The following is a 27,597-nucleotide window of genomic DNA, read 5'->3' on the forward strand; positions in this document are numbered from 1 at the left end:
TAACCCCTAGAAGCCCAGGTCCCATGGGGGCTTCACCTCCTAACTCCTTGCTGGGGTTTGTCCTCGGGAGGGTCTGGTTGAGCGCCTGAGAGTCGTTGCCAGGCAGGGCAGGAAGCTGCAAGCTCTTGGTGATTTTGGGGTTATCCAGCATGCTCACACAGCCGGGCGTGCTCCAAGGGTTATTGCAGTAGGTCCAGAGCGTCATGGACGAGAAGTAGTAGTAGAAGGCGATGCAGACGACCACGTTGTAGTAGATGCCGATGTATGTGGACACCACCATCATGCCGTAGCCCACACCTAGGGGAAGGGAGGGGCAGGAGCAGCCTCACACACCTAGCTGAAGGATGTGAAGCTAATTTTGAAGGGCCTAAGGGGCAGGTTTTTGTGGAGGGCCACAGAAGGGGCAGGTCAAAGCCTTGGCAGGAGTGAGCTGGGGGCTGAGTCAGGGGGGCTGTGGACGAAGGGCTTTTGTGTATGCATGTGGTAGGAGGAGAGGGTGGAGGCCAAGTAAACAATGGAGCCCAGCTTGTGTCCCTGGTCTTGGCCATTGATGTGGGCCTCAGGTCAACACCCGGGTTCCATAGGGGTTGGCAGTCTTTATACAGAGGAGTGAGTCAGCATGGCCCCCAGAGGCCCGTGTGTGTGTGTGTACCACATCCAGGCATCAACTTTGAACATGGGGCTGATCCTCCAGACCCCCAGGCAGCCCTGACTTGCAAACTGGCCTAAGGAGAGTTCCATGAAGAAGAGGGGCATCCCGCAGAAGATGAGAATGATGAAGAAGGGGATCATGAAGTCTCCTGGTGGGCAGAGAGAGGGCTGGCTCGGGGCCGACTTTGGGGGATCCTACCCTCTTCCTGCTCAGAACCCGACAGATCCTTTGCAATTGACTGGGCTTCCAGGAGGGTATGCCATGCCCTGGACTGGAGCCTTAGTCTGAGGCACACTGCTCACAGCCTGTTTTTGAACTTGACAGGGGTTCCCAGGAAATCTGCTTTGAGCTGAACTCAGGTCCCAGAGCCACCATGTTTGGGTGGGAATTGATGACTTAACCAAGCAATTTCACACACATTAGCTGATGGGGTCCTCAGATATCCCCAAATCATTTTGGGGTTAGCTGGTGAAATGCAGGGGATGTAAAACTGAGACTTGGGAGGTTGGGTTGCTTTCCTCTCTACCTGTTCTCCCCCCGAGGCATCAGCTGCCAGGCTGATCACCCCTAAGCCAGGGGTGGGGGCAAAGGAGATTAGGGCCAGAGGCCAGCCTGTCTGGAGTGGGGTCTGTGCCGGAAGGGGCTGGCTGGGTCCTGGTGGCTGGGCTCTATTCACGTGGGTGGTCCCTGCCCTGTGCCCACTGGGTACCTCCCCCGTTGTGATAGCAGAGGTATGGGAAGCACCAGACACTGCCCAGGCCCACAGCATAGCCCACACTCATCAGTATAAACTCAATCTGGCTGCCCCAGGTGCCCCGCTGGTGGCTGTTGTCCTCCTCGGTGGCCCGCTGGGCATAGCACCATTCTTTGCAGACAGGAGAAAAGCCACCATCAGCAAGGCATTGGCATGAGGTGCCTGACCCTTCAGGCCTCCCCCAGTGGGGACACCGTGGACCCTCCAGGCCCTCACCCCCACCCTGGGCTTCCCCTCTGCTGGCAGGAGCTGCAGGCAGGCCTGACAGAGGAGCACAGAGGGAAGAGTGGCTGCCAGAGGGTGCCAAGAGGGGCCTCCCTCACCAGGCCCCCAGCACCCTGTGCTGGGGGCACCAGCCCACTTGAGGAGCTGCTGCAAGCATCTGAGAGGTCCAGAGGGAGAGGGAGCTTGAGTTGAGAGCCCCCCGAGCCCCAGCCCCTCCAAAGCCTCCCCTCTCCCCTCTGGCTGAGGATCTGGGAGCAGCTGAGCCACATACCAAGAAATCAAGCTGGGCTGGGCACAAAGGGGCCTGTGTCCAGACAGCCCACCAACCCGTCACCACCATATCGCCAGGCTGAGCACGCTGCCCATGGCAGATGGCTATGGGGCGGGGGGGGGGGGCAGTGGACCCGTCCCCCAGCTGAAGGCTTTTTCTAGGGGGCACCTGGTGGTCAGGGCTGTAGGGTACAAGAAGGGGAAGCAACTGAGCTGGATCAGACCTGAAGAAGGCATTGTGGGACTCAGGATGGGAGGGCCAGGGGAGCCACCTCTGACTGCCCATGATTGGGGAGGGGATCCCTGAGGAGTCCGACCTGGGCTGGGTGGGGGGAGACCAGAGTTGTAGGCACCATGCCTGACTTGGAGGACAGACTCTGGGCAGTTCTAGTTCTAGTTCCCTCAGGGGAACTGGAGGGGGTGACTCCAGAAAAGGGTCTCTGAGCTGAGAGAGAATGGGCTGCAGAAGAGGGGGGCTGGTCAGGAAGGGCTGATGAGGGGATTCGCCCCAAAGGAAGGATGCGGGCTTGCCTGGGGAGCTGTGGGGCTGAACTGGGTGGCCTGAGGCCCCACTGAGGACCCCAGGCCCTTTATACGTGTGAGCAGACGCATCCCCACGAGTCAGCCACCCTGAGCCAGAGCCTGAGGGGTCAGAGGAGTCTCACTAAGAGGGAAAGGAGGACCCTGAGAGTCCCTGAGTGACAGAGGCAGTCTCCCAGAGGTGGGCTGTTCTGAGAGAAATGGCCAGGGGTCCGAGGACACCCAGGATCAGAGACACAGCCGCACGACCACTGGGGACAGCACGGTAGTGACACTGACCCTCAGTTTAAAAGAGATTCAAGGTTCGCAGGCAAATAAACAAATGGGCCTGCTGCTTTGACCTGCTGCTGAACTCTGACACTGGCCGACAGGCGCAGAGTTGGGGGATGGTCTCACCAGGCCTGCGCCTTCCAGGAGGGCCCATTTGGGAAGGCAGGCCTCAGAGGCCCCAGCACCTGATGGTGGCCCTCCTAGCCACGCACTCTTTGCTCTGAGTGGGCGCATCTGGGGGGCCACTTCGGGCTTGCACAGCACGTGGGCACTACTGCACAGACACCCTTGTCCTGCACTAAGGTGTCACCTCCCACCCAGCACTGCCCAGAGGAGAACCTGAGCCTCATATGGCCCTGGGAGGTTTGGGGCCCAGTACCAGGAACCCTTCACAGGGCACCCAGAGCCGAGCAGTAGAGCTTGTGTGCATTCATTCACGGAGGTTGACAAGCACCTACTATGTGCCAGGCCGGACTTCAGACTCAGGAAATTCAGAAGAGGACAAAACACACCCGACCCACTCAGAGCTAGAAGTCCAGGGGAGAAAGCCATTAATGAGATAGACAACTTTACATGCAACTTCAACGTGGCCACAAAGGGGAATTCCTCAAGTCACGAGAGTGTGAAAGGATGACTCGGGTTGGGGTTGGAGAAGGCTGAGGTCACAGAAGGCTGCCCTGATGAAGAGGCTTGAAGGCCACCTTGGCCCTGGGAGAGGGCAGCTCCTAGTCCTGGTGTGACAGGTCCCTACAGAATCCTGGCTAAGCCTGTCACCACCTCCTAGGGCCTTTTTTGGGGACAGGCCTAGCAATAGCATCGGGTCCGGTGGGCATTTTTTCAGAGGGCATGAGGTCTGCCTGACATAGTTAATCCATTCCCAAACAAAGCCCAGCCAAATAGGCCTCCTATATGTTGATCCTAGAGCAACAGTTTTATTCTGTTCAAGGCTCGTTGGCTTAGGGGCACAATGGAGGATTGTTGGTAGCTTCAGAATACATGGGTGGGGTCACGAAGCAGCAGTTATAGCCGTAAGACAACTGAGGGTCCAGGGTGGCCTCACGGGTGGAGCAAGGGCAAGGCCTCTTGGAGAGACCGAGGCTCTAGGGTTTGATGTGCAAGGCCTGACTGAGTGCAGTGGGACCAGACTTGGGCCTCTGAGGCCCTGCTCCTCCCCTGGTGTGGAGGGCCCGGGAGGGCGGCTGGCAGCAAGCCACAGGCCGACTGGGCCCTCAGGAGTCAGGGGGCACTGACGAGCAGCACCACTGAGCCCTGCTGGCTGTGCCCCCTGGAGGCCGCAGCCTGGGGGACCGGGGCCCGGGACTGGAGTGGGGCTGGGACTGTGGCGGGAAGTAACAGACAACACGAGGTGTCCGCTGTGCAGAAGGAGGTGCCGTGACGCCCTGCAAGTGGTGGGAGGAGCTCCCAGCAGAAGCAGCACCAGCCGCTGCTCCCTGGCCCTGTATCCCAGCCCTTGAGAGCCCCATTCAGGAGCTGTGGAGGGAATGCTGCCATAGGGGCCTGGTGCACAGCCAGGCCTCTGACTTTTCATTCCAGTGCAAGCTATGTGCAGGCAGTCTGGTGAGGGCGTGGCCCTCAGAGGAAGCCCCCCCTTCCTCCGAGGACACTGGAGGGCAGGGTCCCTCTGTGGGGGCTCCTGGGGGCTCTAGTTCCCTTCCAGCCCTCCTCTGGGGATACCCCTCCACTTCCTTCCTGGACAGCAATGCCCAACGCTGGCGAGACTTTTCTAATGCTGCACAAGTTTTTTTCTCCTTGCATAATTTTCCTCATTCTAAGCCCTCCATTCTTTTTTACCTGCTGGGTGGAAAGTCTGTCACTGATAGTAACAGTCCTTGCAGAGGTTGTTGGCTCTGAGGCGCCCACAAAAGAATCTCTTTGTGCTCATGGGTTTGACCCAGACTGGTGGCCCGTCTGCCTAACCCATCTCAGTCCCGCCAACTGGCCAGCCTCCAGGCTCCCATCACCCATCTCCCACTGTCTGCTGTCCCTCGCTGCCCTCCCAACCTCCCTCCCTTGCTCACACCTGGGTGGTGAGTTAAAACAGTGGCCTGGTGCCCTTCTGGGTTGGTCCCTCCTCCTCAGGCTCCCTGGATAGCCCCTACCCTCACCTCTGACTCGTCATGGGTCTCATGGGTGACCTCCAGGGTGGGGATTGCCTCGCCCTGTGCCCAATCTTCCCCAGGCCGAGCAGGATGCAGGCTTCGGGGCATGCCTTCCACGGCTGTGTGGGTGGACTGTGATCATCCTCCACAACATTGCCTAGTCAATTCCTAGGCAGGTTGATAAGTCTAGGGGTCCCCAAGGAGAGAGGGGTCTGGATTTCTCAAGGAGGAAGAAAGGACAAACTTTTTTCCCTCTACATTCTTCAGGATTATATAATAATAATGTATCCTGTTTAAGGACAGTCTCTGGGGAAAAAAAAAAAACCTTCTGGTTAATCCTGTTATCTTAAAGTGTAAATTATAGGAGTAGGTCTAGTGAGGTCTTTACAACCTCCAGACATTCTTTTGATTCACTGTAGTAACTAATTTGAGAGTATATAATTCCATTGCTAACACTAGCAAAGGGGTACTCTTTCTGCCCCTTTCTGATGCCTGTGTCAGAAGCTTTCTCTATCCCTTTTATACTTTAATAAACTCTATTGCACAAAAGCTCTGAGTGATCAAGCCTCATCTCTGGCCCCGGATTGAATTCTTCTCCTCTGGAGGCCAAGAATCCCGGCATCTTCGCATGGTTCAACAACAACCTTTCAACATCTGCCATGCAAAGACACACCTAAGACCCTCAGCGACCCTGTCCTTAGAAGCAGTCATTGAGGCAGCAGTGTCCATGCCTGCACAAGGATCTGTGACCTCTCTTGGGTTCACAACCTCCCACCCCATCCCTGCCCAGGAGGGCGAGCCACACTGAGCAGCTGCTTAAGTAAGTCCTCTCCCTAGCCCTCTGCCCTCTGTTTATTCACTGTTCTGGGTGAGCTCCTGGAATCCAGGCAGTTCAGCTCAGAGGGCAGAAACCAGAGCTCCCCCCACACCTTGGACTTGGCAGGGCGGGGATCTCGCACTGGGGTTTAGCATCCTAGCATTATAGAACCTGCACCTCAAGGATTCCAAATCTCTTCCACTCTCAGCATTGAGAGACCTTAGCTATAAAACCAGGAGACAGATAGACAACCTCAATAAATCTCCTTAGATTCTGTAGCTCCGCCTTGCCTGGAACTTGCTGTTTCTGACTCCTGTATTTTCCATTAGTTCCCAGTGACTTTCTAAACTACTTTAAAAAAATAGTTATTGATTTCTTTCCAATTATGAGCTTATCATTAAAAAAAAAATTGGAAACTACAGCAAAGTGTAAAGAGGACACAGTGCTGCAGAGCCCGCTCCCAGAGGCGCCCCTCGCTTCTTCGTGTCCAGACTCAGAGGCAGCTCAGGTTTCTACGGGACTTGGCAGCCACCGCCCTCCAAGAGCAGTGTCCCCTGGATATTTCTGTGAATCGAGCGCTCTCTCTTCTGCTCTCGGACACTGAGGACTCCTGGAGCAGGCCAGGCAGGCAGGCCCTGCTGGGAGCCTGCAGGCTTCTTGTCCAGGACTCTGCAGCCCCAGGGTTTGCTCAAGGGATGAAGTCCTATCCAAGACAAACTTTGCAGAGGAGAACAGGCAAGATCCTACATCCCAGATTGACCATGAGCCAAATCCAGATCCCTGGCAGCCATCTCTGAGCTCCAGTGGGGGAATTTAGGCAGAACAGCCATGACAGTAAACCGTGGCTGCCTCGGGAGACCCCATGACCCTCACATCCCTTGGTTCTTGATTCCCCAACTTGTCTTCCTGAGGTAGCACCTGACCTGTGATGACAGAGCATTCCATCCTTCAACTGGCTTCCTGGTCTAGATACGTGAAAGAGTCAAGGGCCGGGTTGGAGGAGCAGGGCCATGGGAAAATATACCCCAGACTCGAGCAGTATGCAGGGGCTATTAGTGTCTCCTGCATCAAGGAAAACCTCACGGCACCTCTCAGGAGATCAGGTCCTCATATGGGAGGTGAGAGAGGCAAGGACGTGCCCGGTGCTGTTTCATCCTAGAGCCCTGACTGGCAGAGGGCTCTGCCAGTACTGACCCGCCATTATTGTGGATGGCAGACAGAAGTTGCAGCCCAGGCACACCGGGCTCCACTCCAGACCCTGGGAGTAGTGACAGGACCACTGGGTGGGCACCATCTCTGCCCTGGAGCCCAGCAGTCCTTCCCCACACTGTGGCAGCCATGAGCAGCCTCTGCCCCAGTTGGCTGGCAGCAGGCTGGCATTTTGGAAGTGGCTTTGGTTGCTGACCCTGGCAGTCCTGAGGGTGGAGGGCAGCCCTGCACAATGCTACTCCCAAACTCAATTCAGCTCTCCCCAGAGTACATGCCTTCTCTTGCCTTCTGGAGGTCAAGTCAGGATGCACTGCAGAGAAAGAAGGTGACTGTCCCAGGCTCCTCTCCCTCACTGCCATCAGCCACATTGTGCCTGCCATCCCCACCCATCCCCGGCTTCCAGGGATGAGGGCACACTGGAGGTGTGCCGCCCCCCCCCCGCCCCGGGCCCTTGTCCTGGACACTGGCGAACATTTCGCAGGGCCTGTCGCCTCCCAGCTGAGACGCTCGCCCACCCCCTTCCCCCATCCTTACCACGCAGCCTCTGTACCAAGTCCCCCTGCCCCTCACCCACTTTCCCCATAGGAGTAACTGCCATGGCGCAGACAATGGGGCTGAGTTGGTTAGTACAATTCTGGGCACCTCCAGCCGTCTCACTGGGAGCTAGGACAATGCAGCTTTGATACACAGGGCAGATTCTCAGCAGGCCCTTGGGTGGGGTGGGGGGGGCCTCACACCCCCATTCTCCTCTCCCGCACCCCCACCACACAGCTAACCCTTCCTGCTCCTTTGCACACTTGCAACTTTCTGCATCACTTTTGCTGGTGTTTGCCTCTATGGCTGGCTGTGCCTGCCCCTCCCTGGCACAGACCACTCAGCCCCTCTCCCCACCCCCAGACCTGCCTCCCAGTCTGCCTGGCATCAGAGAGAGGGCTCGACCTCCTGGAAAGTGACTGACCTGTCCTGGGGAGGAGGGGTCCACAGGTCTCTGAGCCGCCACCATCCCAGGGTGAACACTTGGAGTGGAGTGCGCGCATCACCTCCACTCATTCACACCTCTGCCAGCTCCGGGCGACACTGACACATCCCCTGCCTCTTCCACTGCCTGCTGGGCGGTGTCAATTACTCTCACCTTATCTCCCCCCGAAGCTCTGCCTGCCCCTCCCCTGGCAATCCCGCTCTGGCCTTACCTACCTCACCCAGCACGGATGCACCACAGCTGGAGTGAGGCATGGGGCTTGTGGTGTTTCTCTGGGTTCACACACACACACACACACTCAGAAATGCAGGGTGAGGCAGAGTGGGCACAGAAGAGAGAGGGCGGCTCATTGCCATTCTAGAGTGAGGCGTGGGGCTTGTTGCGTTTCTCCATGTTCCCACACGCACAGACTCACAACAGCATGGTGAGGCAGAGCAGGCACAGAAGAGAGAGAGAGGGTGGCTCATTGCCATTCTAGAGGGAGGCGTGGGGCTTGGTGTGTTTCTCCATGTTCCCACACACACTCACTCACAACCACAGGGTGAGGCAGAGCGGGCACAGAAGAGAGAAAGAGGGCAGCTCATTCCCATTCTAGAGTGAGGTGTGGGGCTTGTAGTGTTTCTCCCTTGTTCCCCCCCACACACACACTCATAACCACAGGGTGAGGCAGAGTGGGCACCAAAGAGAGAGAGGGCGGCTCATTCCCATTCTAGAGGGAGGCATGGAGCTTGTTGTGTTTCTCCATGTTCCCACACACACACACGACCACAGGGTGAGGCAGAGCAGGCATGGGAGAGACGGGGGGACGGCTCATTCCCATTCTCGAGTGCGACATGGGGCTTGTTGTGTTTCTCCATGTTCCCACACACACACACACACTCACAACCACAGAGTGAGGCAGAGCGGGCGCAGCAGAGAGAGAGGGCGGCTCATTCCCACTGTAAAGTGTGGTCTGGGGCCCAGATGATTCTGAGAGCACAGGCCTGGCACTGGGTAGGCTCCTAATAACAAGGTTGGGTACCACTGGGCAGTAGAGATGGTGAAGGGTCAGGGAGAAGGGGATGCAGCCACAGGACCACCAGCGCCTCTCAGACTTCACAGAGAGCTGTAGGCTGAAGGGCGATGGGCCCTGGAGCAATCCCCTGAGAACTTGGGGATCCCCAGCCAGCCAAGATGGTTAAAGAATGTGACTGACTGTGCAAAAGAGTTGTGGCCTGGTGAACTGCGCTGTCACTTGTCTGAAGACAGATGGCATTAGCCAAGAGGGCAGCTGCAGAGACGGACCCCTGAGGATGAGCACTGCGTCAGCTGAACCTGAGGAGGGCCCTCTGAGAGAGTGTGCTGAGTGGTCTGCGTAGACTGTCACTCAGACCCTCAATCCCTCTTCTCCGAGGCAACACTCACTGGTCAGTCTCCAGGGGGTGCTGAGACACCACAAACCAGTGACCAGGAAGGTGGGCACGAGTGTTCTGGTGCCGGGAAGACACAGCTTCCAGCTTTTGGAAACTGATGGGTGAGCAAAGTGTCTGGTCAAGCATGAATTCTGATGTAAAGGACATCTTCCCTGTGTGCTGACCCCAATGGGAACATGGCAGGATGATACTGTTTTAATCTTTTTTGTTATTATTATTTTAAAAATGTTTACTGGGCCATTGTGGCTGTGGTGCCACAGCTTAGCTGCTCCGCGGCCTGTGGGGTCTCAGTTCTCTGACCAGCGGCATTGAACCCGTGTCCCCTGCACTGCAAGGTGGACTCCTAGCCACTGGATGACCAGGGAAGTCCCAACATCATTATGGCAAGTCTTCAGAGTCAGACAGGCCTGGGTTCCAACCCCAACCCTGGTGGATCTCCCTCCGTGTATCTCCTTAGGCAAGTGACTTTACTTGTCTGGTCTTAGTTTCCTTATCTCTAAAATGGGGATCATATCTACCCATCTTTGAAGCTAGTAAGCATTATAAATAATAGTAGTAGATAATATATATTAAGTGCTTACTGTGAGCCAGATGCTGTCCTAAACACTTCATATTAATATATATTAACTCATTTAATCCTCCCAACAGTCCCTCAAGGTGGGTATGCTACTATGCCCATTTTGGGAGAGAAGATGGGGAGTGATCTTGGCTCAAGCAAGTCTCCCAAGAGAATGGCCTCAGACCCTAGCTACTGAGCTGATTCCAGGTCAGCCTCATGCAACCAGGTCCCCAGACACGCTCTGCTGACTTCCGCTGACTTCCTGCGAGTCCAGACTTAGGGCCAAGCTCCTGGCTGGGCCACTGGCCCCAGGAAGGCCCAGTCACCCATGAGGCCTAAATGGCTGGGCCTTCCACTCAGGGTGGGCTCTGAGTGGAAGCCAGGACTTTGGCTGCCCTGGCCTGGGCCGGGTGCCCAGAACAAGCAGCCCTAACTGGACAGTTTTCTCTTGCTCTGGCCATGGGGACAGCAGACGGCAGCAGCCCTGCTGGGTCCTGGCCGTAATGAGGCCTCATTAGTGGGATCCAGCTGCTCTTGCCCCACTCAGGGAGGCCGGCTCCCCCCAAGAACATCCAGATGATGCTGGGGTTCCCACCGCCCTGCTTCTTCCAGATCTGCTGGCACTTCATCTCACCAACTATCATCTTTGTAAGTTCCTCGCTGGTCCCACCCCTGCCGCCCCCGTGGCAAGGATCCTTCTCTTGGGAACCAGCCAAGGAAGAGCATGAGCCCAACCATTAGGCCAGAGCTCCCCCTGGGGGCTCCGCACCTACAGCTTTGGTCACCAGAAGTCTGAGCGAAGCTGTATAGAGTCAGACAGGTGTGGAGACGCAGAACCACCCAAGCCCTGACCTTGGGTTAGGAAGGGAGCACAGGGCCCTGTATTTGATGGAAGACAGTGCCCAGCTTCAGAAGGGGAAAATAGGCTGGCAGCAGCTGAGCCGGCCCTCCCTCCGTGGTATTTCCACCTGGCATCCCCCCAGAGGAGCCCCAAGGGAATCATGACTGACCTTGGCACTGGTCTCTGACAGCCTCACTGAGCTCGTGTCTCTAGTCCCTTATGGCGCAGGTGCTTGGAGTGCTCAGGATATGTGGTGTGAATGCGTGTTCCAGAAGCAGGCTGTGCAAGTCAGGTATCAGCTCAGGATCTGGAATAGGCTGGCTTGGGAGGGGGAGTTCTGGATTTCCACCAGTATTCAACACTTGGAAGACAGACCCCCCAGCAGGGAGTGGAAGTGGTGGAGGGAAAGCCCACCATGACCAGGAACAAAATATTAAGTCTCGTAATACAACTCTCCATGGTTTCATTATTATCCCCACTTTACAGATGAGGGAACCGAGGCCCTGAGATGTTAAGTAATTTCCTCAAGGTTATATGGCTTCTAAGAGTCAGAGCCTTCATGCGAAGCAGGTGGTCTGATCTGGAGCGTGTGTGCTGGGCCCATGCTGCACTAGACACAAGTTTAGGAGGAGGAGTGGTCTGTGAACTACAAACCTTCTGATTGTGTTCCTTTATGATCAGGGTGAGAAGTTGGGGGCGGGGGTGGGGGTCTGGGGGAGGGATTTGCTAGCATAATGGTCCCTCCACAGAGAAGAGGCAGGGTCGTCTCTGAGTGACAGAGGGCTCAGCCCGATGGTCAGGGCAGTGTCTGGAGTCGTGCCCCGCATCACGCCAGTTCCTCTGTGCCACAGAGAGATCGGCACTGGATTTCCACATTGGCTCATGTTTCTGGGGAAAAAAAGGCCCCTGAGGGCTGAGACCTCCATCACATGGGGTGTGGGATCTTCCCGAGCCTGGCACAGGCACCAACTCTGGCCACTGGCCCAGCTTTGAAACAGGAGGAGCGGAAGTGTCCTGTAAGCAGCGGGAGGTGGGGGAGGGCAGTCGCCACCGCCAAGCGCTGTGCCCTCGGAGGTTGTGGATTTGGCCCAGGACCTGCCCTGGGGGAGCCCATCCTCCAGGGCTCCCAGGAAGCTGCCGCCCTGTGGGGAGACCCAGGGCACCACCCAGTCAGGGCAGGAGGCAGGAGGCAGCCTGGGTCCAGTGTCTCCAGGAAACTGAGGCAAAACCTGCAGCATCCTGTCTGTGCTCAGAAAGGCAGGCTGGAATCACCTTCGGGTGAGGATGTCAACTCTGTGGACCGCATGCTTCTGGGCTGTTAGTTTTCTTTTGGAGGTTTTACTTCATAGTGATGAAAAGATCTTATTATTATTATTATTATTTTAACAAACTCCATACTTCTATCAGCTCAAATAAAGAATTTGTCCACATGTTAGATCAGGCTCTAGTTGCATTCAGGAAACTTGTTATAAGCTCCTCTAAGTGCAGTGTCCCCCGGATGCGGGTCTTGACTTCTAGAATTTAGTCACTAAAAAGGCTGGAGGGGCCTGAGCTCCAGGACTTGGCTGAAGGCTTGGGAGGTGTATGCTGAGGCAAGCAGCACCTATTGTCCCAGGCCCTCCAAGTGGCTCATGAGCCAACTGCCCATCTTCCTGCTTCCAGTAGTATTTTTGTTGCTGCAGCCCTAAGCTTCATTTCTGGTGTCCCTCGGCTCTTTCCAAAGTGGTTTCTGAGAGCACCCTCAGCCTGACACGGTTTCTAGGCTTCGGAAGCTCCCCCGACTGACCATTGCCATCTCTGAAGCCATAGACTGGCAGGACTTTTCCCTTTTCTTTCCCCCATTGCTCCCACCTCCCTGCATAAGTCAGTTCAGATCAGCACATGAGATTGTGCCAGGTGCTGTGCTGGGCACTGGAGACCTAGAGCTAATGCAATCCCAGGAGCTCCCAGGTCTGGAAGGAATATTCAAAAACTGCTTCAGTTCAGTTCAGTCACTCAGTCGTGTCCGACTCTTTGTGAACCCATGGACTGCAGCACACCAGGCCTCCCTGTCCATCACTAACTCCTGGAGTTTACCCAAACTCATGTCCATCCAGTCGGTAATGCCATCCAGCCATCTCATCCTCTGTCATCTCCTCCTCCTGCCCTCAATCTTTCCCAGCATTAGGGTCTTTTCAAATGAATCAGCTCTTTGCATGAGGTGGCAAAAATATTGGAGTTTCAGCTTCAACATCAGTCCTTCCAATGAACACCCAGGACTGATCTCCTTTAGGATGGACTGGTTGGACCTTCTTGGAGTCCAAGGGACTCTCAAGAGTCTTCTCCAACACCACAGTTCAAAAAATGCTTAGTAGATGGAAAATGCTATTGAAGCCTTAAAGGCCACAGATTTGGCCTTACTTCAGCAGGCAGTGGGGGGCCACTGCAAGTCTTTGAGTAGAACTGACTTCCAAGGGCCACGGCAGCTGAACAGTTTCTTGCCTGCTTCAGGATTACCCAGAAGCCAGGCCCCTCCCCTTCCGCAGTGCCCACCTGCCCATCATACCCCGGACCCCTGGTGCCATTGCTTCTTCCACTATGCAAACGTTGATGTCACCCCTCAGTTCAGTTCAGTTCAGTTGCTCAGTCGTGTCTGACTCTGCGACCTCATGAATCGCAGCACGCCAGGCCTCCTTGTCCATCACCAACTCCCAGAGTTTACTCAAACTCACATCCATCGAGTCAGTGATGCCATCCAGTCATCTCATCCTCTGTCATCCAGCATTAGGGTCTTTTCAAGTGAGTCAGCTCTTCACATCAGGTGGCCAAAGTATTGGAGTTTCAGCTTCAGCATCAGTCCTTCCAATGAACACCCAGGACTGATCTCCTTTAGGATGGACTGGTTGGATTTCCTTACAGTCCAAGGGACTCTCAAGAGTCTTCTCCAACACCACAGTTCAAAAGCACCAATTTTTCAGCACTCAGCTTTCTTTACAGTCCAACTCTCACATCCATGCATGACCACTGGAAAAACCATAGCCTTGACTAGACAAACCTTTGTTGGCAAAGTAATGTTTCTGCTCTTTAATATGCTATCTAGGTTGGTCTACCTTTCCTTCCAACGAGTAAGCGTCTTTTAATTTCATGGCTGCAATCACCATCTGCAGTGATTTTGGAGCTCAAAAAAAATAAAGTCTGACACTGCTTCCACTGTTTCCCCATCTATTTGCCATGAAGTGATGGGACCAGATGCCATGATCTTAGTTTTCGGATGTTGAGCTTTAAGCCAACTTTTTCACTCCCCTCTTTCAATTTCACCAAGAGGCTTTTTAGTTTCTCTTCACTTTCTGCCATAAGGGTGGTGTCAATCTGCATATCTGAGGTTATTGATATTTCTCCTGGCAATCTTGATTCCAGCTTGTGCTTCTTCCAGCCCAGTGTTTCTCATGATGTACTCTGCAGATAAGTTAAATAAGCAGGGTGTCAATATACAGCCTTGACGTACTCCTTTTCCTATTTGGAACCAGTCTGTTGGTCCATGTCTAGTTCTAACTGTTGCTTCCTCACCTGCATACAGGTTTCTCAAGAGGTGGGTCAGGTGGTCTGGTATTCCCATCTCTTTCAGAATTTTCCACAGTTTATTGTGATCCATACAATCAAAGGCTTTGGCAAAGTCAATAAAGCAGAAATAGATGTTTCTCTGGAATTCTCTTGTTTTTTTGATGATCCAGTGGATGTTGGTAATTGGATCTCTGGTTCCTCTGCCTTTTCTAAATCCAGCTTGAACATCTGGAAGTTCACGGTTCACATATTGCTGAAGCCTGGCTTGGAGAATTTTGAGCGTTACTTTACTAGCATGTGAGATGAGTGCAATTGTGTGGTAGTCTGAGCATTCTTTGGGATTGCCTTTCTTTGGGATTGGAATGAAAACTGACCTTTTCCAGTCCTGTGACCACTGCTGAGTTTTCCAAATTTGCTGGCATATTGAGTGCAGCACTTTCACAGCATCATCTTTCAGGATTTGAAATAGCTCAACCGGAATTCCATCATCTCCACTAGCTTTGTTCATAGTGATGCTTTCTAAGGCCCACCTGACTCCACATTCCAGGATGTCTGGCTCTAGGTGAGTGATCACACCATCTGGGTCATGAAGATCTTTTTTGTACAGTAGTGATTATCTGGGTCGTGAAGATCTTTTTTGTACAGTCCTTCTGTGTATTCTTGCCACCTCTTCTTAATATCTTCTGCTTCTGTTAGGTCCATACAATTTCTGTCCTTTATCAAACCCATCTTTGCATGAAATGTTCCCTTGGTATCTCTAATTTTCTTGAAGAGATCTCTAGTCTTTTCCATTCTGTTGTTTTCTTCTATTTCTCTGCATTGATCGCTGAGAAAGGCTTTCTTATCTCTCCTGGCTATTCTTTGGAACTCTGCATTCAAATGGGAATATCTTTCCTTTTCTCCTTTGCTTTTCACTTCTCTTCTTTTCACAGCTATTTGTAAGGCCTCCTCAGACAACCATTTTGCCTTTTTGCATTTCTTTTCCATGGGGGTGGTCTTGATCCCTGTCTCCTGTACAATGTCACAAACCTCCATCCATAGTTCATCAGGCACTCTGTCTATCAGATCTAGTCCCTTAAGTCTATTTCTCACTTCCACTGTATAGTCATAAGGGATTTGATTTAGGTCATACCTGAATGGTCTAATGGTTTTCCCTACTTTCTTCAATTTAAGTCTGAATTTGGCAATAAGGAGTTCATGATCTGAGCCACAGTCAGATCCTGGCCTTATTTTTGCTGACTGTATAGAGCTTCTCCATCTTTGGCTGCAAAGAAAATAACCAATCTGATTTCGATGTTGACCATCTGGTGATGTCCATGTGTAGAGTTTTCTCTTGTGTTTTTGGAAGAGGGTGTTTGCTCTGACCAGTGCGTTCTCTTGGCAAAACTCTATTAGCCTTTGCCCTGCTTCATTCAGTACTCAAAGGCCAAATTTGCCTGTTACTCCAGGTGTTTCTTGACTTTCTACTTTTGCATTACAGTCCCCTATAATGAAAAGGACATCTTTTTTGGGTGTTCTAAAAGGTCTTGTAGGTCTTCATAGAACCGTTTAATTTCAGCTTCTACAGCGTGACTGGTTGGGGCATACGCTTGGATTACCGTGATATTGAATGGTTTGCTTGGAAACATGTCAGGATGCATCTAACAGGATGATTCCTGTGTGCTGTTTTGGATCTGTCAGGAAACCTTTGGCCCTTATTAATTCCTGAATATTCAGGAATTAAGAGGAGAGACACGCCTTTCCCTGGGCTGAGGAATCCAGACATTTCCTTTGTTAGTTTCTCATTATGGTGGTAAGTACCCTCTTCTCTTTTTAATAGGGATCGCCTTGTGTTTTGTAAGTTTGGAATTTTAATCTTTATCTTTGCTGAGAACAACTACCTTGTAAGACAGTATATATGTGCACACCATGTTGATTAAAACACCTTTGTTCCATCAGAGCTTTGGTCCCCGTGTCTTTCCTTGTTTCTTTCTTTCCTTCTCTCTCTTTCAGGCTAATTCCTTGGAGCGCAGAGGCCCGCTGAGCTCACTTTCTTGCTGATAGGAGGCCTAAGGCCTGGGTGGGGCTGGGCAGGACTCACGCCCACTCCTAATCCCTACTCTTTGCAGTTCATTCTCATCTTCCTGGTGATCGAGTACCAGCCGATCACCTACCAACAACAAAAATATCCAAGGTGGGCTGAGGCCATTGGCTTCCTCATGGCTCTGTCCTCTGTGGTGGGCATTCCACTCTATGCCCTGTTCCACTTCTGGAGGACAGATGGGGACACCCTCCTCCAGATGAGTGGTGGGGGCAGGGGCACCCAGGTGAATCAGAAGGGGGTGAATGGATGGATGGCACTCCAGGGCCCCCTTCTGATGCACTCTGCCTGCCCATCCCTCCCCCATGCCTACCTCTCCTGCAGCATTTGAAGAACTCAACAAAGCTGAGTGGAGACTGGGGTCCCGCCCTCCTGGAGCACTGAACAGAGCACTACACCCACACTATTCCACGCTCCCCTGAAGATGGGCTTGAGTTCCAGCTGCTGTCCCTGGACAATGCCCAGATTACTGGGCAGTAATGACTCCAGCCGTCTGCAGGACTCCCAGGTGCCAGCATAGCTGCCGGGGCAGTGCCCCACCCCCACCCTGTGCTCCCAACACAGAGACTGGGGAGGCAGCGGGTAGGTGTCACCGCCTGCCCCCACCATGCCCTGGCCAGGGGTGGCACCTGTCACCTTGGCCACCACTGCTAGCACAGTCATTCGTGTTCGTGTCCCTAGTGTTTACAGGTCCGTTAGATGCCAAGATGGCAACTGGGGGTGCCGGTGATGTGGGGGTTGCTGGGGGGCCCCAGGTCAGGCCCCCAGATGCCTGCTGGGCCCCACGTGGCCTCTGACGCCCCCACACTCTGCCCTGAGCTGAGGTTCTGGGTGGGCCCGTACCTGTCCCTGTCTCTGAGCCTTCAGCCTCCTGACCAGGGTTCCCGCCCTTGGGGTGAACCCCAGCCTCCCCCCAGGCTAATTCAGATCTCCCTACCTGGAGGCAGGGTGAGGGGCCGGGGGGAGCTGTGCAGTGTTACGGGTCAGGCTGTGCGACCCGGCCCTTTTGTCTGATTATTTTTGTAAAAATTGTATTACCTGTAGTTGCTACCCCCTCACCCTCGGTTTCAGGCCCAATCTGTCTTCCAGGCCTGCCTGCACAACCCTCAGCAATTCTGAGGTCTCTGCACCTCCTTCCAGCACTGGCTGTCAGAGCCAGCCCAACAGAGGCCCATGACCCAACAGCCCGCCCAAAGAACTTGTTTGGGGGGGGGGGGGGGCGGGTAGGGATGGGGTGATGCTCAGCCGAAGGTTTGAGCCCAGAGCCCCAGGGAGGTGGACCCTACACGACACCCCCCTTGCCCTACCACTGCCAGGTTAAAGCTCAGTCTTCCTGAACTGGGCTACCCTTGTTCAGGTGCCACATTGCCCCAGTCCGTGTGCCCCAACCACTCTCTGGAGCCAAAACTCCTTTCCCCAAGCCCTGCAGTGTCTGTGTGTCTGTCCTCTGCACCCCTCCGTGCAGTGACAGCTCCGGAAGAGCTGCCTCTAATCCTCTGTAGCAATAACGGTGCGCCTCCCACCCCCAACCATCTGCAAACCACTAGGTTTTTAAAGTCCATAGATTTTAATGAAATTTCTATTCCTGTCTCTGAGCTGCTGCTCTGCTTTGTCTGGGTCCTCCATGGGGACATGAGTCAGGACTGGGACAAGACCTCCTCCTGCCAGGCCTTTGGGGGGATGCCTGGGAGGAGAAAGGCCAGAGGCTGTGACAGTCAGGACTGGACACTGAGGACCTGCTGAGAAGGTAGGGTGAGGGCCAGCCAGACAGACAGACAGCAGTGGACTCCTGGGGAGGGCTCATCCTAGACTAGATCAGAAGTGTTGCTGGACACTGGCAGCTGAAAGAGAGCAGTAGCAGACAGGACGAGTTCCAGCCAAAGCTGAAGCCTCCTTACTGAGCAGCCCTTCAGGTTGGGGCCTGGGGCGCTGCACTGGACATCAGAGTAGAAGCTGGCCTTTTCCCAGGGCGGCACTGAATCTTCTGTCCCCAGCGGCAGGTGGCAGCCAGGCCGCGAGGTTTGGGGCAGCGCTCCAGAGGGGAGTGGGCAGGCAGCACTGGAGAAGCCTGGCCCAAATTCCAGCAGTCCCTTGGAGGCAAGGCAGGCGTCCAGTGCCCTGGCTGGAGGACCCCAAGGGTGTGGCCTGAATGGGAGGGAGTAGCTGTGAGGGGGCCATGGCCTGCCCCTCAGCCTGCCCCATCCAGCTGTCTGTCTGCTCTGGGTTACCTGTGGCTGGAGGAGACACAGGAAGGCCTCAGGGGTGCCTGCAGCTCCTGTTGCCTGGCTGCCTTCTGTTCCTTTAGCTCTGGAGGAGAGGTTCTGCCTGAGACACAGCGCCCAGTCTTCCAGGGTGTGTTACAAGAGCAAGGTGGGATGCGTGTGGGTTGGGGGTAAGTGAGGGAAGTGGAGCGCTGGGTGCTCTGGAACCTGCTAGGGTCCTCACTTGCAGGGTGGGCTCTAGGCTTGCCTCAGAGGGCCGGGAGGCACCTGAATACTCATCTTCCAGGCAGCGCTGCAGGGAGAGCTGGCTCAGTGTCTGGCTTTACAGCAGGGGTGGGGCAGGACTGGGCAGGGTGCCCAGGCCAGGATCCCCATGGTGGGGCGCAGGAACCAGCCCGTGCAGTCTCTTCCTCCCAATCACCTGGGGGCACTCCTGAGAGGAACACCAGCCTCTCACTGAAAAGCTGAGCTTGGCAAGAGGGTACCAGGCCTGAACCCAGACTTGGGGAGGAGAAGGAGGCAAAAGACCTAGGCAGACCCAGCAGTTGATCTAAAAGTGCTGGCCTCGGACTTAGGGACTCAACTGGAATATGGGTTCACGTACTTAAGGATTACACACATAAGAAGTGTGCACACAGGAACAATGGACCCAGGGCTCACACAACCTCAGCAGATGTGTGGAACTCACGCCCTGGGTGAGAGACAGGGTTGTCTACGCTCAGCAGAAGGGCTGGGGGCGGGGTGGCCAAGGACTGCAGCTCACCTGCGGGATGGGAAGCTCCCTCTCCAGAGTATGGCACTCCCTCCAGGAGGGCCCTGGGACATGCACAGTGCAGCACTGGAAGCAGCACTGCAGGCCCAGGTCTCAGCAGAGCCCTCCACGTGGTCTCAACCTCTGGCCTCCCCAGGAGCCCCCTCTAGGCCCTCCTATCTCAGTCCACCTCTCCCTCTGTTGCCCTCATGCTGTTCCAGCAGAGCCTTGCAGCCCTACCAGCCTCTTCCTGGGCAGGGTGTGTCCTCTCTCCTTGCCCACCTCCCAGTGCCCACCCTCAGAAGCAGCAGTCTCTCTTCTACATGATAGAACTAGACTTGCGGGTCCTCCTGCCTCCATTCTCTCCCGCATGACAGCCCTGCCCCTGCTTTAAAAACTCTTCTGTGTGTCATCTCTCTCCCACCTTCCAGGATAAAAGTCCTCAGGCCAAGGCCTGTGTAGGCATCTGTACTTGACTGATTCCTGGCAGCAACCTCAACAGCATCCTGCCCTTTCCACCTCTCAGCCCCACTCTCCTGGGTCTCCCAGCCAGGTGTGTTCCCTCCCTTCTCCTCCCAGTAGTCCCAGTACATCAGGGTCCATCCGCAGTCCCACCCTTCCTGCCCCCACCCCCACTGCACACACTTGGGGGCCTCACCGCAGGTGTCCAGCAGCCTGGTGAATGTGGGACACGTTCAGCTGGTCCTTGATGATGCTGAAGTCCTGGTGACAGCTGCTGGCAGATGAAGTCAACCTCACTCTCTCATGCTGCTTCACCCCAGGCCTTCAGAACACAAACACCATTTCTCCTAGAAAATTTTGTGCCTTCTCACAAAGGCAACACAAGATGGTAGTAAAAGGAGGAGATCAGGAGCCTGGGATTGCACATGGGTTCTGCCACCCTTTACTGTGTGTGAGTCTGGGAAAGTCAATCATCCTTTCTGAGCTTTAGTACCATCTGCAAAATGGGGCCATCACCCCCTTCATAAGGATGGGTGAGAAATAAGTTGCTACTATTCATGGATGAACACGCTGCTGCTCACTTATCTCACTCAGTCCCTAACCCTCTCTAACCCAGTCCTCACAGCCTGGCTATCCCAGCCTGAGGGACAACCGGCCACTGGGTGAAGTCTTTCCTTCCACTCCTATCTGCGTGTCCTTCTCCCTCTCCCTGCAAAGCACTTCTCTTTGTATCTGTCTGGAAGTTTGTTCCTTGTACTCTAAAACCCAGCTGGAACCAAGCTCCCAGGATTGGCACGTGTTTCCTGGGCCTCTGCAGCCCTCATGGGCTGACCTCTACCACAGGTGGCTGTAGAAGTGTCAGTTCCAGACCAGGAACTCCTCCATTCCCGCAGGTGGGACCTACCAGCTGGTTTGGGTTCTTTGCCCAGCAAGGACAGATCCCTCCTCTCCTCCTACTACAACTGGGCTCACCAGCTCTCATCTGTAACATCTCCTGTTATGGCAAATCAGGCCTGGGCTCCTCCAAGGCAAAGTGCAGGACCCTGGGGCTATACTGAACCCAAGTGTGGGTCTGGTCCCTTCAGAAGATGCATAAAGGCAATTCAGGGGCTCCTTCCAGGGAACGACAGGAAAGGTGATCCTGGACCCTTGTCAGTTTCCAGGCTAAGCCCATCTGAATTCTGGAGACATGGCCCAGACCCAGGTCTAGGCTCCAACCTGCCCTCACAGATGGCCTCCCGGCGGAGACCTTGGAGCAGCTGCTGCAGTTCCTGGCGCACAAGATCTCTTACGAGGGGTGGTTGTACCAGAAGGGAGAAGAGGTCAGAGGTGGGGCGCGATCCAGAGGCTTGGATAGATCGAGCCTCTTGGAGCAATGATCGTAACATCACTACCTGGAAGGAGTGCTGGGGCACCTCGGCGACTGCGGAGGGAAGTGAACGGAGGCAGGGGACCTGGGGGAATGACGGGCAGGGCAGTTAAATTGGAGAGGGTTGGGCGGACAATGAGATCCGACAAGAGCTCGAGAGTTACTGGGCAGGGCTAGGGACCCGTAGAAGGTGAGAAAATCATCCGAGTCGTGAGACAGGTCTGCCGTGGGGCCCACCTTCCTACGCCCCACCTCTGCCCGTAGCTCCAGGCTCAGATCCACTGTCGTCTCCCCTAGAATCCTCTTCACTTCGGCCGCTCCGGGAGCGGAACGTGCTCTTCCACCAGTTCCCACAGCGACTGGGAGTCCCTAGGCATGGCCCGCCGGCGGCGCTGCCCCCCCACCCCCAGACGCGCGGCCCCCCACTTGGACCTGCGGGACCACAGCTCGGACCGCTGGGTTACTGGTATACTGCTAGTCGCCCAGACCCGGGCACACCCACTCACGCCTCGCACGCTTCCGGGTCTCACAGGTCACGCCCCCAGCCTGTCACTCGGACCAGCCTCTCCCAAGCCTCATTCCGTTCGGCCGCCCGTGCCCACGACTAGAGTTGCTCGGTCCAGAGCCGCTGGCCTCTTGGCGCTCCCTTCTGCCCTACTACTGATCGATTCTCGGAGGCCACGGTTTCAGGTCGCGGACCCGGGAGCCAGGAGGCCCGAGCCCCGCCTCTTCCGCGCGGCCGTTACCCGGGAAACGAGGCCCGCTACCCCAAGCCCCGCCCCCAGAGGGCCCGGTCCCGCCCATTCCGGGGCGGTGCCAGCTAGCAAAGCCCAACCCACAGCCGCGGTAGGTGGTTTCGCAGCCTCAACCGTGCACATCACCCTGACTCCAAGCACCTTTCATCCCTGGGCACCTTTAGACTCCAGGGCAGGTGAAAGAAACGAGAAATATGAGCCCGGTGGGTTTATTACTTCCGTGCCTTTTCTGGGACAGGAACGGACTAGGCTGTTCAAGGAAGACAAGTAAAGGGTGGAGTGTGGGAGAAACAGGAGGAGGGGAGGAAGGCGGTAGGTCTAGGGGGACCAAGGGGCCAGATGAGCAGCGTCTCACGGAGCCCCTCTTGCTTGAAGCCAGGCTTGCAGTGTGAAGTGCAGGGAAGCCTGCAGTGAGCGCCTTGGGGTCTGGGAGGGCTCTCTGACCCTCGCCCCCCACCCCACCCCCCGCTCCGCCCGTCCCGCCCCACTTCCGTCCCGCCCGCCACGTCCCCTTGCCCCAGCACCCCGCTCGTTCATTTTCCTCTCTGCTCCTCTGCACTTTTCCTACCTGGTTCTGTTTTCTCCAGGAGAACTGCAAAATGGGTTCATTTCCTGGGTTTTCCTCTCCCGAGGAGCCCCTTAGAAACCCGGCCCCTCCGGTCCCACTGGAGCTGCCGAGTCAGACTCTGAGCAAAACCGTATCCTCGGGTGGTTCACATGCGTGTTGAAGTTTGACAAGCGCTCTTCCAGATGAAGTGGGTTTCAGTTTACACGTTTTATTTTGCTTTGGAGGACTGGCCACGCCTGTTAGACCTTTAATCCGTGGGAAAGCGAGTTTGTACTGATCTTGTAAATAAGTAAGCAGCTTGTGGCGGTTTGTGGGTTGTCACAGCTCTTAAAGTGAACATGAGGAATCTCTTTTAATTATCCTACCTTAATTTTGACTTGTCCTGCTTTAATATATAAATAGCATTTCTCTGAAGTTATTTTACTTAAGTGCCAGCGCACACAAACACACACATTTTAGCTATCAAAACATATATGTAACTCTACTGGTCAGAAATCAGGAGAAAATTAAAGTGCCATAGTGATGGAATAAGATGAAGGACCCCCCGCCCACTTTAATTATTGTAGCATCTTGTCTATTTAGTCCATGTTCTTCTTTTTACTACTTTTTCATGCTAACTCAGTAAAGTATGAAGAATGTACTCTGAACTGTACATGTTAGTCCAGGGATGGCAGTTTTTATTTTCTGAGTTTCTCATCTTCCTGCTGCCTTGGGTCGGGGGCTCCACTAAAGGCTGATTTCCGGGGGTGCTGATACAAGCATCAGGGGAAGGGGTTCAGTTGTCACATCCTTCTGTGGCTTAAAGATTCTCTGCTGACAGAGAAACAAACCAACAAGACAAATACAACTGGGTGCGCCGTCTGGATTCTCCACTGCTGCATCTGTGTCTGAAGGGAGAGGGTGGCTGGGTTTCCTCATGACCGTGTCTCTGCCCACAGATCGCGGCCCTTGGAACAAGCCATCAGAGATGCCCAAGAGTGTGATGATGACGAAATTCAGCTCTACAACGAGCAAATCGACACCCTGTGGAAGGAGACTGAAGAGGCAGAGAGGAGCCTGCAGAGATCCTATGACTGCCGGCAGCTGGTGGTCACCCAGCAGACCCTGAGGAACGAGTTGGACTGGTATCATTGAATCATCGAGAATGCAGGCAATAGGTGGGGTCGGGGTGGGCAGAGCCCGTGGGCACAGAACCACTTACTTGTTTCATGTTTTTCCATGTGCCAGATCCAGGCTGTAGGGAATGTGGCAGGAAAGTGAAAGTGTTAGTTGCTCAGTCTTGTCCGACTCTTTGTTACCTGCTGGACTATAGCCCGCCAGATTCCTCTGTCCATGGGATTCTCCAGGCAAGGATATTGCAGTGGGTAGCCATTCTGTTCTCCAGGGGATCTTCCCGACCCATTGCAGGCAGATTGTTTACCGTCTGAGTCACCAGAAGAAGACCCCCAAATCCAGGACCTCATGGGTCTGGAATGGTAGTGGGGGAGGCAGAGGATGAATGGGTTTGCAACAGAGATGTGGGCTCTGGCATGAGTGATGGTGCGGGGAGGGGAGAGGTGATGAAGATGACCATGAGAGTGTTTGGATGTCAAGGTGCCTTTCAGCTCCACAGGTCTCTGGGGACAGGAACGTCTTAGCTGAAAGGATGACCAGGTATGGTTATGGAGATGCTGCAGGCAAGATGCCTGCACAGTACCTGGAATTGGACCAGAGCTCAGAGCAGTTGATATTATTACTGCTGCTTCCATGGTGACTCTGAGCACCTAGCCAGTCAGTACTGTGGCTGCCAGCAGGCTATCTGGTCTTCTCTACATGATGCACTGGGACGTGAACTCTGCTGGCAAGTGTCTCTGTCTCAGCGTTATTCACATCTACACCTGCATCAGCTACTCTCCGTTTTCTCCATGTTCATCTATGCGACCGTGTCTGCACCTACATGTATACTTATGTCCACATCTGTGTCTACAGCATCTGTATGTGTACATCTACACTACACCTACATTCTCTACATCATCTGGAGCTACACCCACATCACCTAACCTACATCTGTATCATCTACACCTACACCTGCCTCTACATCACCTATGCCTACATCATCTGTATCTACATCTGACACCTACTCTGCCATCTATGTCTGTCTGGATCATCTGCATGTACGTCTACCCCACATCTGCATTTACTGCACCTGCACCATCTTCTTCAACACCTCTGTTATTTACGCTGATGCCTGCATCACCTACATTTACACCTGCACTTACCTCTATATCATCTACATCTTCATCTCTACCTCCACCCACATCTACATCATCTGTATCCACGTCTATATCACTTACATCTGTATCTACATACACCTATATCTACATTATCTATGGTTACACTTAACATCTTTATCACCTAAGCCTGCACCTCATCTACACATAAAGTATCTAAATCTCCATCATCTTTATGTACATGCATAAAGTGTCTATACCTCCATGGTTTTCATGTACATGTATAAGCTGTCTACATCTTCATTGTTTTTATGTACAAGTATAAAGAAGGCTGAGTGCTGAAGAATTGATACTTTTGAACTGTGGTGTTGGAGAAGACTCTTGAGAGTCCCTTGGACTGCAAGGAGATCCAACCAGTCCATCCTAAAGGAGATCAGTCCTGGGTGTTCTTTGGAAGGACTGATGTTGAAGTTGAAACTCCAATACTTTGGCCACCTGATGTGAAGAGCTGACTCATTTGAAAAGACCCTGATGCTGGGAAAGATTGAGGGCAGGAGGAGAAGGGGATGACAGAGGATGAGATGATTGGATGAGATAACTGACTCAATAGACATGGGTTTGAGTGGACTCTGGGAGTTGGTGATGGACAGGGAGGCCTGGCGTGCTGCGGTTCATGGGGTTGCAAAGAGTCGGAGACAACTGAGCCACTGAACTGACCTGATAAACTGTCTACAGCTCCATTGTTTTTATGTACATGCATAAACTGTCTACACCCCCATTGTCTTTATGTACATGTATAAACCATCGGTACCTGCATCGTCTTTATATACACACACATCTACAGTGGTGTCTCCGTTATTCCTATCCATACCCATGCCTACGTATATGGCTGCATCCACCTGTGTCGGAGAAGGCAATGGCAACCCACTCCAGTACTCTTGCCTGGAAAATCCCATGGATGGAGGAGCCTGGTAGGCTGCAGTCCATGGGGTCGCTAAGAGTTGGTCACAACTGAACGACTTCACTTTCACTTTTCACATTCATACATTGAAGAAGGAAATGGCAACCCACTCCAGTGTTCTTGCCTGGAAAATCCCAGGGACGGATCTCAGTAAGTTGTACCCAGTGTGAAGGGAACTGTGGGGGCCTCCCCTCTGCTCTGCAAGCCCAGAGGGGCCAAGTGACTTGGCCTAAAGTCACACAGCGGCCGGCAGGGCTGGGTCCTCAGTGTGGGCCATGAATGCTTAGGACCCAGGGATCCTACCTTGTTGCCAACCAGCCAACCACTAAACCCCACCCCAGTGCTAGGCTTGTATTTTTCAACAAATACTTTTTCTCCCTCTTTCATTGGCCTTGACTCATTGCACCCGGCTCCTTTTTTCTTTTTTCAAAGATCTCACCAGAGCTGTGCAAGATATAACTGCAGCAAAACCAAGACTCAAAGGCCTCCCCAAGAACCTTCTGAGGAAAAAGGAGATGGTAGCAGAAAACAGAGCAGATGAAATTCTGGAAGAGACACCGCTGAGAGGTCCAGAGGACACAAAACCGGGGTGGGTGGTACTCAAAGAAGAGGGCAAGTCTAAGCTTGAACCGGGGGATGAAGAAGCAAGTCCCCTGACCCAGGAGGGGGCTCCAGAGGATGTCCCAGATGGAGATAAGATAAGCAAAACCTTTGAGAAACTAGGCAAGATGATCAAGGAGAAGGTGAAAGGCCCCAAAGAACCCGAGCCCCCTGCCGACCTGTACACCAAAAGGCGGTACATGACAGTCTCCTGAGACGCCAGTCTCATGGGTCCTGGCTTCTGTGACTTCGCCGTCCCAGCAAAGGGAGCGTGGTGGTCTCTAAGGGGGCGACTCTCTGCGTCCTGACAGCGGTGTGGAGCCCTCTCCCCAGCAGCCTGAGCGCCCCCTGGAGGATGGACAGGGGCCCCCCCAGGGGAAAGAAGATGGTCTGAAGGATGAAGGGGGGCCCCCAGGGAAAAGAAGATGCTCTGAAGGATTAAGGGGGCCCCCAGGGGAAAGAAGACGCTCTGAAGGATGAAAGGGGGCCCCCAGGGGAAAGAAAATGGTCTGGAGGATGAAGGGGGCCCCCAGGGGAAAGAAGATGGTCTGAAGGATGAAGGGGGCCCCCCAGGGGAAAGAAGATGGTCTGAAGGAGGAAGGAGGGCCCCTGAAGGGGAAAGAAGATGGTCTGAAGAATGAAGGGGGCCCCCCAGGGGAAAGAAGATGGTCTGAAGGAGGAAGGGGGACCCCTGAAGGGGAAAGAAGATGGTCTGAAGGATGAAGGGGGCCCCAAGGGGAAAGAAGACGGTCTGAAGGATGAAGGGGGCCCCTGAAGGGGAAAGAACATGGATGCCCCCCCACCCCACACCCTGCAGACAAAGGGGATGAGAAAAATTCCAAAGAACTGAAGGGCCTCCAGGGGAAACAGGATGGCCAGAAGGAGGAGGAGGGGGCCAGACGGCCCTGTCCCATGGTGGTACCTGGCCCAGAGGGGCTGTCTACACACCGGTCTCAAGGGCCTCAGGTCACTCTGGGTGGGCCCAAGGGGTATGGGGCTTGGAGCGGCAGCCAGCCGGTGAGAAACCCTCCTAGGAAGCTGGCCTACGAGAAGGTGGAGGTGATGGAATCCACAGAGAAGTTTTCCACGGGAGCATCCAGATGAACGAAGAGACTGTTGTCATTGTGGAGACCACGATTGAAAAGGCAAGACAAACAAGAAGAAACGGAGAGAAGGATCCTCCAGTGCCTGAGCTAACCGGGAGGAGGTGCCTCTGGGCCCCTGCAGACACGTGCTTCGATGTTTTAGAACAGAGGCTACAAGGGTGAGGATACAAGGTTCTTGTTTGGATTAGACCATGGTTGGCCTGTCTGGCTTACCAATGAAACCTTAATTAAAACGTTTTCTTTGCTTGTACATCCTTTGTCTGATTAACAGGGGCCTTGGGCTTGCATGTGGGCCAGCCTCACTCAGGACAGGGGTGCCCTGCTA

At 54.2% G+C, this 27,597-nt stretch overlaps 2 pseudogenes; one reads left to right on the top strand and one right to left on the bottom strand.

Annotated features, from left to right (window-relative positions):
* Positions 1 to 18,177: 18,177 nt before the first annotated feature.
* On the bottom strand, positions 18,178 to 21,449 carry LOC136157336 (coiled-coil domain-containing protein 24-like; annotated as a pseudogene).
* Positions 21,450 to 21,906: 457 nt separating this feature from the next.
* Positions 21,907 to 27,488, top strand: LOC136158408 (filensin-like; annotated as a pseudogene).
* Positions 27,489 to 27,597: the final 109 nt, after the last annotated feature.

This window comes from Muntiacus reevesi, chromosome 2, assembly GCF_963930625.1.
Source record: "Muntiacus reevesi chromosome 2, mMunRee1.1, whole genome shotgun sequence".
NCBI lineage: Eukaryota > Metazoa > Chordata > Mammalia > Artiodactyla > Cervidae > Muntiacus > Muntiacus reevesi.